The 13,446-nt window shown below is 34.8% G+C and overlaps 1 protein-coding gene across 4 annotated transcripts in view; it reads right to left on the bottom strand.

The window, feature by feature from the left end:
• The window catches only part of FIGN (fidgetin, microtubule severing factor), a 318,372-nt gene that overhangs the window by 155,502 nt on the left and 149,424 nt on the right, over window positions 1-13,446 (bottom strand). Inside the window, exon 2 of one of the 4 annotated variants that reach the window (XM_054207890.1) lies at window positions 38-371. The exons of the other annotated variants lie outside the window; for them this stretch is intronic. The gene's annotated coding sequence lies outside the window, so the exon portion shown is untranslated. The remainder of the gene's footprint in view (window positions 1-37; window positions 372-13,446) is intronic. 4 annotated transcript variants of the gene reach the window in all.

A 13,446-nucleotide genomic window follows, 5' to 3' on the forward strand; every position in this document is an offset into this window, starting at 1 on the left:
CTTCGCTGTATAGAAATTAAAAAAGGACGTCTCTTACATGTTACTTCCTTATTTGTGGTACAGTAATTATCCAGGTTTTCTTTTTTCCTTCCAGACATCCAGTCTATTTCTTCCAATTTCATTCCAAACGCTGGGTGCATTACAGACTCCCAGAAATGTCGCAGAGAGGAAAAATAACCCCAAATTTCTGTGGCTTCTTCATTCATCCATTAAACCATCAAAAATCAGTGAATTTCCTCCACTAATCGTTGACATTTCCTGTGAGGTTTTGCTTTGAAGGTATATTCGGTCCTTCTACTGTATGTTCAGTCAGCCCATTCACTTTAGTACACAGCATTTGCATCTTGCAGCAACAAAATTAACACTCTTACCTTTAGAGGGAGACATACATAATGTCTATACACTATGTCTGTATATAACAAATTACTTGAAATGAAGGAATTAAGTATTTAAGAATTACAAAGAATAATTACTATTATTACAAATAATAGTATTCAAACTTTCAGAAACAATTGGACTCTATTTTATCAAATACACTGGAAAAAATAATTGCAAAACTTTTGAAGTCTGCTTATATTTTGACATAAGCAATTGTCTTTCTTCACTATGATTTAAGCTATTTATCAACAATCTGAGTTAATAAACTGAGATTCTAATAGTGTAAAGGAAAGATAAACCTCTCCAGCTCTACACTTCTATCCCATAGAAGTCCCTGACACATACTTTTGCAGTCAGATTTCTTCATGTGGGTGTAGAGGAAGTGGTAAAAGACAGAGAACCACCAGCAATCGTCTAACCCACATGAAAATCCCAAAGGAAATAGTATTGAAAGCCAGCGTCAATTTATACAACTTTCTCTTCGTACTGCTAACCCTCCAGGGGAGGTATTTCCTTCAGAATTGCTTTTCCACAGCTTTACCCACACCATAGTTATACTGAGGGACAAACTAAATCACATTATCTGCCATTTAGCTTAGACTACATTATAGATACATACATTCATCTCAGAAATAGTGCAATGCTAAAGCTTATACCCTAGTTTAACTTGCAATAACTTCTCTATATACCTAAGTGTAGATATACTGAAAATGAGACTTAGACGTTTCTTCTATTTGTCCAACATTTCCAAACCTGAACAAAGACAATTCTGGACAAAGAAGAGCTATTGAGGTCAACAGGTCTTGCCCTAGCCAGTCAATAGCCTGAAAAATAGAAGTTGCAAATCTGATGATAAAGGCCGTCTCACAAGTTAATTTTTCTGGATAAGTCAAATAATTGAGTTCCCCAAAGTCACAAACCTGCAGTTCATGATCCAGAAGTGAGTTTTCAAGCTATTCATGGGTAAGTGCAAGCTCCCACAACATTTTTCTGGACAAGATGTATCTAACATTTGGTGACGACCAAGTTAAGTTATCTTGTTCAGTTACTGTATTCTTATATTCATTAAAAACATATATATTGAACACCTGCTATAATAGGTTTTTACAAGCATAATTCAAAAGATGAGCCTGTTTAACATTTCAGGAGTTTTGTAAATACTGGCGTTCTTTTTTGAACCTAAGTTCCACTGCCAATAAATTTTATCTTGCTTCATTTGGCATTTTATTCCATGAGGTACTAGAATGTGTTTATGACTCTCAAGCATGAGCAAATAAAAGCTCAGTTGACCCATTTATGCATCAAAAAGAGAAGCAGATAACATTATTCATGGGAATATACAGAACGGATGATTGCAAGAAATGATAGTTTGCTATAGGTGTGATCTCTGGACAAAAGAATCTCAGATTTTCAAGTAAAGGTAGCAACCTTCATCAGACCAGCAGTCCCAGCTTCAAGAAAGCCCTCTGCCTATGCTGAGGGGAAACAGTACATTTAAAGTAGGGCTCAACTCCAGTCCTCAAGACAGCCAGATTCTCATGGAATCTAGTGAGAGCTCTGTTGGAGTAGTCTGAAGGACCTCTGTGGTCTCCAGAACATAGCAACTGATCTGCACAAAGTCTTACATAGAGTTTAAAGCAGGATGCCTTTGAAGGGCATTTGAAGATTTAAACTTTGCCAGCTACATGGTCATTGCTCATATATCTGTGATACATATTTTTGGCACAAACATAAAGCTTGTAAAATCATTTTGAAGATGACTCTTTTAATGCAAGATAGATATGTGTGACCCAGTGTTAATTATCGATGTCAGTTATATTTCTGGTTCACAATGGGGATCATGTCATTGACATCATAACAGGAGACAGCCAACGATTCTTTGATTCCAGTTATTTATTTATTTGGGGTGGTTTGCATCTACATCCCACAAGCGATAGAGAAATGACCCTGTAACCCCTGGTTCATGGATCCATGAGTTGTGTAAAGTTGCAGAATAAGCAGAGATGTATAGTCCTATTTGTAAAACCATTACATTCATGGTTAGTATTAGTCACATATGGTAATGGTCACATTAAGTTGACCATTCCCGTACCCTGGTAAAGCATGCAAAAGCTGTGCAGCAGATATGCCAATGGATCCCAGAAGATGCTGGACATTCCACAGTTTGCATATTTCAGTTGAGGTTTAGGCAATGGTTAAAAATCCCTTTTGTGGCATGACATATCTATGGACTAAACGGGTTCTTGGCATAGTTTAGACTTGTTTAGGGTCCACTTAATTCATTACATCTTCTTCAAGCTGTATAAATATATAGCTCAAACCACGTAACTGGAATCTTTCCCCTAATATGTTCCTTCTTTAGCATGTTCCCTGACACTGATCTTTAAGACTATTTCACAGCTGTCTATCATAAAGACGCAAATTCAATGCTCAGGGAATTTTAGGGACTTTCAACAGCTCTCTAGCTCTCAGAGAAGGGGAGAAGCAAAGGTAGGTATGGTGGTACTACAAGAATTCGGGATGTTTCAGAAAATTAAATCATAGCAGTATTCTAATGAATTAATTTCTAAAGTGCAGCCTGGATCTCCTCTTTCTGTCCTCAGAACATGGCTACTTGTGCCTAAGAGAAGAGAATTAGCTCCAGAGCTACTGAAAAAATGTGAAATGACAAGATCAGAAGAATAAGCAATTGCTTTTTTGCTGTATGAGTAGTCCTTTTTTTAAATCAAACATTTTAACCAATCCCTTTCACTGTTCACAGGGTTTTTTAAAAAGCTATGTACATTTTAATATATAAATAACATGTTCAGACCATCAAACCTCAAATTGAAGGGCTTCATCACCTTTTTCTATAAGGTATACTATGGAGGCTGATTAATCCCTCTTGGGAATATATTTCTATTTGAAACCAGAAAGTTTTCTTATACTGCTAATTAAAAAACAGAGGACTAAACAAACCCAAGGGTCCAAAATCACAGTATCTGATAATAAAATTTTAATCTGTTACACTTAAATGGTATTTAGAGGCAGATCTTCAAATTACGCACATTTACTCCAAGTTAAGCCAAACAGAAATCTGATTTTGGTAGTTCTATGTAAAAAAAAGCCTACAATACTCCAACTATGAGAAAATTAAAAGTACAAACAGCTTTACTAAGATAATATTGCAGCCTTGTAAACCTACTGTAAGTGACAGATCAACATTTTCAAGCAGGGACAAAGTGAATCCATTAGATGAAATACTGCCATCATTGCCTATTTTTAGCAGTAATAATAAATACAGTCATTATGATGATGAATAACTAATGAAATGGAAGGCCCAGGAAACAGCATTGCAAAGCTTTCGAGAAATTAGAGTCAGATCCTGGAATCGTAGGTATTACCAGTCCATGTCTTATTTACCTATTGACTTCAGTACGGATTTTCAAATACTGCATATCCTAAAGCTCAATGTAAAAAAAGGTAACAAGACAGCAGAAAAAAAACCAAAACAAAACACATTACAGGAGACATCACACCCAGTTATAATCCAGCATTTAGAACAATTTGTGCTAAGAAGAATTGCCACCGACCCTACTGTTTCACTATTACACAGAACTAAAATATGTTCCATAATTAAAACCACTTTAAATAATGCGTTAACAGAGGGGAGCCTTGCACCATCCACTCTCCCCAGGACTTGCTAAATTCTATTTATATTTCTAATCAGGCATTAGGTAGATACAATAAAATTTGATAAATGGGCCATACTTTGCACTGATTAAATGATCAACAAAACGGCATTACTATGCTTTCATTTACAATGTCAGCACAGTGACTAAAAGCATTTAAACTATTATCTTATCAATACCCCAAAAAATATTTTAAGTATTTCCGAATTTTGAGAAATTTTTCAAAAGTCACTATCCAGAAACAGACTATTCTGGAGACACAGTGCAAATCTGGGAACTTTTTGAGATACAACCTTCCACCTGTTTTGTGGTTTTTAGCTTTCTATTTCTCTTCAGATAGCAAACATGCCTGAGCATCTGAAAATTACCAGAATGTTAGCATCAAAAATAGATGCCTGATTTTTAAGAACAGATGAAGTACAACATCAAGAAAAATCATGTAAATGATCAAAGTCTTAGCAATATGTTCATCTTTAGCCTAGGATTTTATAAATGACCTATTTTCTATAGATCTGCTTCTAAATCTTTTTTCAACAGGAGGCTTTTCATTCCCTAATCAGGTTTAAAGTTGATTCACAGTTCTAGCACCATTCAGTTTCTTCTGACTTTGTTTGAACGGCAAGCTTTAATATGTTTACCAGTTGTCTCACCTTATGAGTGCATACAATAACAGTTTAATATTCATTGGATAATGAAATGGTAAAGATGGTCTGATTATATTACTGAACATATAAGGGGATTGTTTTAATTTCAGTATTTATGAAAAAAATATTTTTAAAGTTGGATAACACTACATGAATGTAATTTTCTGTCTATATTTCAGGTAAATAGAATTAATTTTGAGAAACTAATCAACAAAATATTTAGAATTTGTAAAGGTACTAGGCTTTTTATGTCATTATTTATGGGTTAATATATAACGGTTCTATTAATTTTTTGTTTATGGCAGCTATCTAGCCCTTAAATAAAAATGGTTTGAGTAGCATATATTTCGATACGTTAACATGAAGTATGAATGAATGTTGTCTTGGAGCTAATACCATTATCTAATACACTATATACAGTTAGCAAGTTTCAATGACGTCACTGCCTTTTCCCCAACATTAATATTAATGTTAACCTGAATGGCATCTCTCCAAACTTAATTTACTTTTAAACAATCCTGCAGCATATGTACCTTCAAGCCTGAATCGTGTAAACATTAATACTCTCACATTTATTTGCCCTGCTCAGTGCTCAGCTAGGTGGGAAGGTGGGTAAATCTGGCCATCTCCCAAGACGTGACATTTTCTTTAGTCAGTTAAATGGAATACAGATGCCTTCATCTCACTCTAAAATCAAGGTCAAGCAGATTAATGGGGTAATATGATACCCTTTTACTAGGAAGGTCTGTATTTTCTGGCCCAAACAGAATATTAAAGACATTTTGTGCTATGCAGCTAGTAGAAAGGCACTCAGAAAATTCTTATAGCCAATGGTGGGAAGATCCCATGACTATGGAAAACCTTGTAATGATGGTTGGACTCTCCATAGGATATCAAGGAGAAAAATAATGTCATTAAGGCTGCCCTCATTTTAACAAGAAGTTTTTTAACTGCTCGGACCTTCTTGGGCTTCTGAAGAGCTTTAAATGGAGACTTGGGAGCAGCCAGAATAAACCAGTTTACTAGCCTCCTTGCCCTGTGCTGCATTACACGCTCCACACACCTTGCACAGGATCTAATTCCATGTATTGGAAAATTATATAGAGCTAGGTGGTATGTATGTTCCACAAGCAATAAAATGTTGATAGGGCAATCGTTACAAAAAAAAAAACAAAACAAAAGAAAAAAAAAGGATGTGTTTTACCATATTTTGCTTTTAATATCTTCATAACTATGAAAACATAGCCCAGCCTAAGAATTTATGTCAGAGTAGTAGCAAAATAATGATGCATTTTGCTCAACGTGTAGTTAGATAAGACAAATACATATAGACATTGCATTCAGTCTTGTCTGTCCATAAGGGAAGCATTATGTATCCTGAGGGGACATTGAATGAAGCAATCCCAAATTGCTAAATAACTTTCAAAGAAGCAGTTGTTTTGTTCCATCAAAGTGTGAATGGAGGTAGCTTGAACAACGTCACAAAGACAGAAACAAGGGCTAATATAAATCACAATGAAAATGGACTGAAAGAGAAAATATGTAAAAGGACAGAATGGAGGGTTCCTATTCGACTGATTAGTTAGGATTTGGAATCTTTTTCATTATTTATGTAATATTTTTCTTAGTCTTGAATGATAGCCATCTGGGACTGCTTGAGATCATCATTCCCCTTTTTACTTGCTATATCATCTATACACATTGTAAATCTCAAGACAAAAATTCCATGGCATCCACAGGGTTAAAATTAATGATTTATAGTCCCCTTTTTTCTTCCCATGGATTACGTCTTCTTGGAGGTGAAGTTTCTCAGAAAGATTCTAATTTGGGGCTGCAGAAGCTTTGTCCCAAACATGCACAATCTTTTATATCCTAAACTCATATTGTATCAGGTAGAATGAAATCAATTGGATGTGTAAATTCCTTAAATAATAGCAAATGGAGCAAATTGAATTTCAAAGGGGAAAAAACGGTGAACCTGAAAAGCAGTGGTACGAAGGTCATCAGCAGAATTAACAAAAAAGTCTGGCAAAGTTACAGTTAGGCAGTCAGTAATACTCTATTGATCAGACTTTCTCAATCAATGATGCTGTGCCTAGATTATTGATGCAAAGGTATTAAGCAAAATTTTATTTCAGCTAACTTGTTGGCTCAGATGTCAACTGAAAGTCATTTCCCCAGTCAATCAAAGGTACGATAAATCTGAGCTGAGTTAGTTCTTCAACACCTATGTATGTATCCTGCTTCCCAACTATATAATGAGCTTTGAAATGGCAACATTTAAGAGAGTATCTTAACTAGGAAGGGCAAAGATACAGCATTTCCATAAAAACACAGAGAACCAAAGCGCAGAGTAAGTAGGGAATTGGAAGAAAGAAACGCTTCATATGACAAGGGAAATTAGCAGGTTACATCAGAAACTACCAAAATCTAAATCTGTATCTACCGCTGGCTTATAAAAAAAATACCGTTCCCTCTTAATCTTGACTTGTTTGTGTCAGAAAGTCCTCCACTCACACAACGGTCTCCGCTGAAGGAAGACCAAGAGCAAAGCAGGTGGTTACTGTAGAATAAAGGAAAGCCCTTCAGAGGCAGTGGAAGTCTGGACAGTGCCCCTCCATCCTATGGTGGGTTTTGTGATTGCTGGTAGGCTTCCCGAAAGCTTGCATTTAGGTTTACTGAAATTTGGTCTACAGTCTGGAAGGGGAAGGAATATATAGCCCAGAAGAATGCACACATGAATTCATGTAAATGCTTGCATTCATCAGTAAAAAGTATTCTCACAAGGTATGTCCATCACAGCAGTGCTGAAATTCAGTGACAATACGTGTGAGATTTGGATTTCACTGAAGCTTCTTAGTTTATGATCTTGTACTCGGCAGGATCCTAAAAATGAGCCATGCACACAAAAAATAACAGTTATATATCACTGGGAAGAGAGAGTGGTGCACTTGCAACAATAGTTGCGTCATTTGACTTATCTCTCAGTCACAATCTACAAAACCATTAACTATGGTAAACTAAAAAGAGTACTAAGAAAGTGTGTGTGTTTTTGCGGGGTTTGTTAGCTTATAAAAGATGTAATTGACTTCAATGACCTTAAACCAAATTCAATGTAATTTAAGGATCAAAAGAGCTCTTCTATCAAAGAAAATACAACAAAGTTTTATTTTATACTCTTTTTTCTTTCATTATCAAAGTGAACAGACTTACAATATATAAATTACATTGGACAGAATTCAGAAATCTTGAATTCCAAAGAAAAAATTACATCCTAAAAAGTAAAAATTGCTTATGAAGGAAAAAAAGATAAAAGACTTTAAGAAATTTTTAAATAAAGAAAAATGAAAAAATATAAGAAAAAGACACTTGACAAACCATTTGATAATATTTTCTGTCATGCGAAGTGTGATCCATTTCTGTGAGTTCTGTATGAAGTCCATCTTGCCTGGTGAATTCCTAAAGAGCTTTTCAGAAAGAAAGTATAATTGCATTCACTGAAACTAACTCATGAGAACCTACTTTGATCGTGCTTTATTTGGAATGCTATTCTTCCCTTCTTTCCCATCAACTTACATATAACTAGGATCTGGGAGAAAAAATTTAGCTACAACCATCAAAAAACTTTATCAGCAATCAAAAATGTGTCATAAATGAATTTGAATTTCATTTAATTCTTCAGGGGTGAAATCCTCTATTTTAAATTAATTGCTTCTGTGTTTTCAAGTTGTTTTAAATTACAAATAAGCAAAAGGAAAGACTGAAAACTCTTCAGTTTTCAGGACTACTATGTCAAGAAAAAATCAAAACCATGTCAATGTCAAGTCTGTAGCCATAACTTGAGCACAGCCTTAAAGTAGAATATTCATATATAAAGATATCTACATAGGCCATATCTGATTCAGACGGTTGCAATAGACGTCTTTTTCCTATCTGGTTATTTCATCACATTAACCTCGTTCATGAATCCATCCACCAACTCCTACTTCATTACATTCAGTTGTCAAACTTAAGTACCTTGCCTTCATTTCCAAGAGCTTCTGTGATCTATCCACATTACTTTATCTGTTCTTTTTTTTTTTTTTTTTCTGTAGAAATACAGGCTTCCTCCGATCAGTCCATGATATAAGTCTACACTTCTAAGAGCTTCTGCTTGATCTCCATCTCAAGTCTTCCTTTTGGGACCTTCACCAGCAAGGATTGCTAGAAACACCTCCGACCAGCTCAGCAGCTGGGGTGCAATGATCATACTGCTACTACGGGTTTACCAATTATCCCTTATTGTTTTTGTTTTGCCTCTTGACTTGAAGTCCACATACATGAGTCATCTTTTGATCTTTTTTTTTGCCTGTAAATCTTGTTTGTACAAACCTGCCATAATGAATAATTGGCTTTTGATCAAGCTATCAGATATAGTGATAATACAAATAATAACAACAGCATATACAGATTATTTCTGCATAGACCTGTTTTTTATTTCGCCTTCATGTGTGGTTGGCCAAGTAGATTGAGTGTTAATAAGTTGATCTAACTTTTGATGATACCTAAGTAGTTACTATTCCATAACTCTGGATCCAAAGGAAACAAAATAGGATAGTCAGAAGCAGCCATTAAAGATCTCATCAAGATTGTAAATTATAATCCTAAAGGTCCAACTATTACTTTTATCATTTCTGATTGCCTCCCAGCCAGTATAACCACTACTTTTATTTTTCAAAATTAAATACAGTTCTTATTCCCTATGGTTCTTATCCTCTACCCTCTTCTGTGCTCCTACTGCTTCTGGAACACAATTTGAAGAGTCATCATGGCAATTGGATATCCAATTTTTTCCCCTCATCTCTTAAAGTTATGGTTTTAAATCTGTTCCTGCTGTCATCCTATTTTCATCATCTTCTTCAACTGTGACAGATGTTTATTTATTATAAACCCTGCTTCACTCTCTCTTCTTTGGATTACTGGTTCTTTTCCTCATTCCCGCTCCTAGTTTTTCAGTAAATGTTCTCCCTCTGCTATTTTGTTGGGGCACTGAAAGTTACGTTGACTAGACATGAAGAACAACCCTCCTCCCCCAAAGATTTTTTTTCATGCTTTGCATCTTGGCCTTCATAAGTCTGACAAATGTCTCACAAGAGAAGAGAGGCCTTGTTTTTCTTCTGCTGTGGTTTTGCTTTTTTTTTTTAAGAGTTAGAAAACTGATTCTGTACTGATCAAAACATATGCAAGCACTTTTTTGTATGCTTAAATAGTATTTAAGCAGTGAGCTTCTCTGCCACTGCTACTAGCAGCCTTTTTCCAGTGGTAATTACATTGTTACTATGTTTTTTCACCTTTACACAGTTGTAAATTTGAAGTAACTTCAGTGAAGCATAGAATGAGACTTGGGGAAAAAAATTCTGTGTAGTGTATCTGTTTGCGATTAACCATCATGTTTCCACATGTTGTATTCCTGCTTGAATTCAAGCAGTCTTTGGAAACCTGATCAACACTGTAATTATGGCCTGCCTGAACCAAGTCAGTCAAATAATGTCAAAAACAATTATTTTCTTTTCCAAAGGGCACAACAAGTTTGGGAATACACAAGAGAAAATGCAGATCTCAACATGTTAACAGTTTATGAACCAATCTCAGGCTATTCATTCCTTGATTCTTGTTCAATTGGCAATGATGGGACTTGAAATTTATTGATGCATTTTCATTAGAGTCATTTTTAGCCTTTTTTTGATACAGAAGCTACGCTTCTATGATATGAAGCTTTACTATAGATCACTTTTCTAATTCGGTGCAATAGCTGGAAAAAAAGTTAAGAATAAGAAAAAATGGGTTTTATTATTAAAATATTGCAGTTGAAAAACAAATACGATGAAAAAAAGGATATCAGCAAATGCAGCTGATTTTCAGAGAATTGAGTTTCATGGGATTTTAAAGTCTTTGGTATTTAAAAAACAAAACAAAACAAACCAAAACAAAACAGAATATCCATGGAGTTTGAGCTAAAGGTTACTGTCCAGGAAATAAAAGCTGTGTATTTCCACGTTCCTGGGATCAGGCCACTCACTCACATGCGAGATGTCAGACAACTAAGTTCGGGTATTTTGTGCCAAGTGCATTTTGTTTTCTTGCCAATCTGGCACAAGATTTTCTGCAGAAGTTAATAGTTTTTAACCTGTGCAAGACTTGTAGAATTGAACCTGGAATAAATCACGATGGTAAATATTCGTTTAACGAATATGGCATAGTTCTACAAAAGTCTCCAGAGATCAAGTATTTCTTTACGTAGTTCACAAAGTTAAACACAGAATAATTTGCTAATACAATATTTTCATCAAGAACACATTCATATACTTTTCCTGTTGAAAATTCTTAGATATTCTGAAGAAAATTTTCATGCGAACTTGTATTTTTAAAATTCCTTTTTGCAAAATCATCAACAGTCTTGATAAAGGTACTAATGTGAAACTCCTGAATCTAGCGTTCACTGCAGAAGCTTTCAGATAAAATAGAACTCACAGAATACGGAGGGTATAAATATACAGTGTGTTAATAGCGAACCTGACAGGATAAATCCTGTTTTATGATTTCAGGATTTTAGTAAAATCTGTTGCCTTTTATTAATTCAGTTGGTGATTTATCAAACTAATTGCTATAACAAATGCCATTAAGATGATGATTAAGAAGTAAAATCAAAACAGTGGTTTCTGTTGGACATTTGATTCTTTTCTTATATAATGAAGTCTTTTAAGAAAAGGAGGGTACCAATAAATGTTGCTATATTTTTCAACATATGCAAACAGGGAGGGAAGTCAGCTGTTGCTATTTGATTGTTTGAACCTCCTCATTGAAGAGTAGGGGAAGAAACACAAATTTAAGATAAGAAATTAACGTTTCTTATTCTCACCTTTAAGGCCTATCACAGATCTACACATTACCTCTGTTTTGTCTCTTAATACATCATCTTTGCCTTGCTGTTTTAAGAATCACACTGGTCCTGTTTGCTTTTCCCCAAATCATCTTTATTCCTGCTTCCGTGACATCTCACTTAGGTGAAACACTTTAATTTAAAAACAGCAAAAGTATCTTAACATCACTCAAGAAATGATTTAATTCTTCCTACAAGATGTTAGCTCATTAGGAGGCATAACGAGAAGAATTAGTTATAGTTTATTTCAAAAATCAGATGCAAGATTTGCATGAGTGTGAATATAGATTTTTACACTCGGATGAGAATTCAGTGTATCTCAAAATGTGAATGTATGGATTTCACAGTGTAAGTTCTCTTATATAAGCATAAATATATATACCTGTATACACAGATACATATTTAAATGATTTTCTGTTATATTACACTGCTACCTTTAGAGATAGTTCTTAGTCTGTAAACTCCTTGGAATAGAGAATATCTCCTTATATGCTTATGCATTTCTCTGGGCAATTAGACCACGACCCTTTACAGAGATCGGTGAGCATTACTACAATCACAAAAAGTATTTTTTTGCATGCATTTTTGCCTTAAATCACTGGTGTGTTTCCAGGAATTTATATGTATTTATTAGTTCCATTCTACACATAAAATTGGATATAAATATTTTAAAAGGTTTATGTACCACACATTTGTACATACAATTCTACCAGCAGAGAAACATTCGTTATCTCTGGTACACCTACATACATGCATGATACAAGGGCATTATTGTACCTGTAAGATCAGATATTCAAGCTTTCTTGCCGTGAAAACTGTTACCTTTAGAGCCAACTGTGATAAAAGCATTTGTTTACCTTGAGAAATTTGTCAAAAGGAAAAATTAAGATATGAAATTTTGTGGATTCTAGAGATAGAGTAAAAGACTTTGTAGCATCATATGGCGACCATATGGATCTCATTAAAGCCATCCTCTGACAGGCTTCTGCAATCATGCTCTACCCATCTAAACTCCCTTATGCAGGGTAAATGTCTTATTCTATTACAGAAAGTGCTGCTCGTAAAGTTTGGTGACAATAACACTGAAGACCAAAATAATACTATATGGTACACTACCAGTAAGATGTAAACGGTAGGTAACAGGATCTATGATTAAATACTTGCTTAACTACCTAATTACTTGATTAACATTTTGACATGTTTCTTAGCCTGTAACTTTTGTAAAGAAATGGCTATGCATTTGCAATCCTGCAGAAATCTTATAGCAAAGTCACAGATAGACGTATCTGTGGCTGCCTCTTAGCCTATCTTCAGACTGTCATTTCCTAAGAAAAATTTAGGACAATTTCATTATTTCTTTTTAAGTTTAATTACTGATAAGGAATAGTCCAAGTAATCACAACTCTTAACTAACAATGATGCATATCACTGTCATTTAAAAAAACTTTTGTATTATTGACCAGGAGATCGCATTGATTCTTAAACATAAGGTCAGTTTATCTGCATACTAAGAAGCATTGCAAGATGTGATACGTTTAGTGAACAACAACATATAAAACATGAAAAGAAAATATTCTGCCCATTCATTTGAGAGTATCTGCATATTATAAAAATGGTGGACTGGCCACTTATAGATCTAGACTAATTTTTCCCATTGTCACACTAGCAAAGAAAACCTAGCCTTCTGGGAAAGACCGTTGAGACTGAGTGAACTCTTCGGGTATGATTTACAAAAAAAAGAAGTGAAGTGTCCATGTTTAAGACATTAACACTTTTTCTGAAGAGTCACAGAGTATCTCCACCACAAATTTTTGCTAAGCTAATCTCAAGGAAA

Source organism: Rissa tridactyla, chromosome 7, assembly GCF_028500815.1.
Source record: "Rissa tridactyla isolate bRisTri1 chromosome 7, bRisTri1.patW.cur.20221130, whole genome shotgun sequence".
Lineage (NCBI taxonomy): Eukaryota > Metazoa > Chordata > Aves > Charadriiformes > Laridae > Rissa > Rissa tridactyla.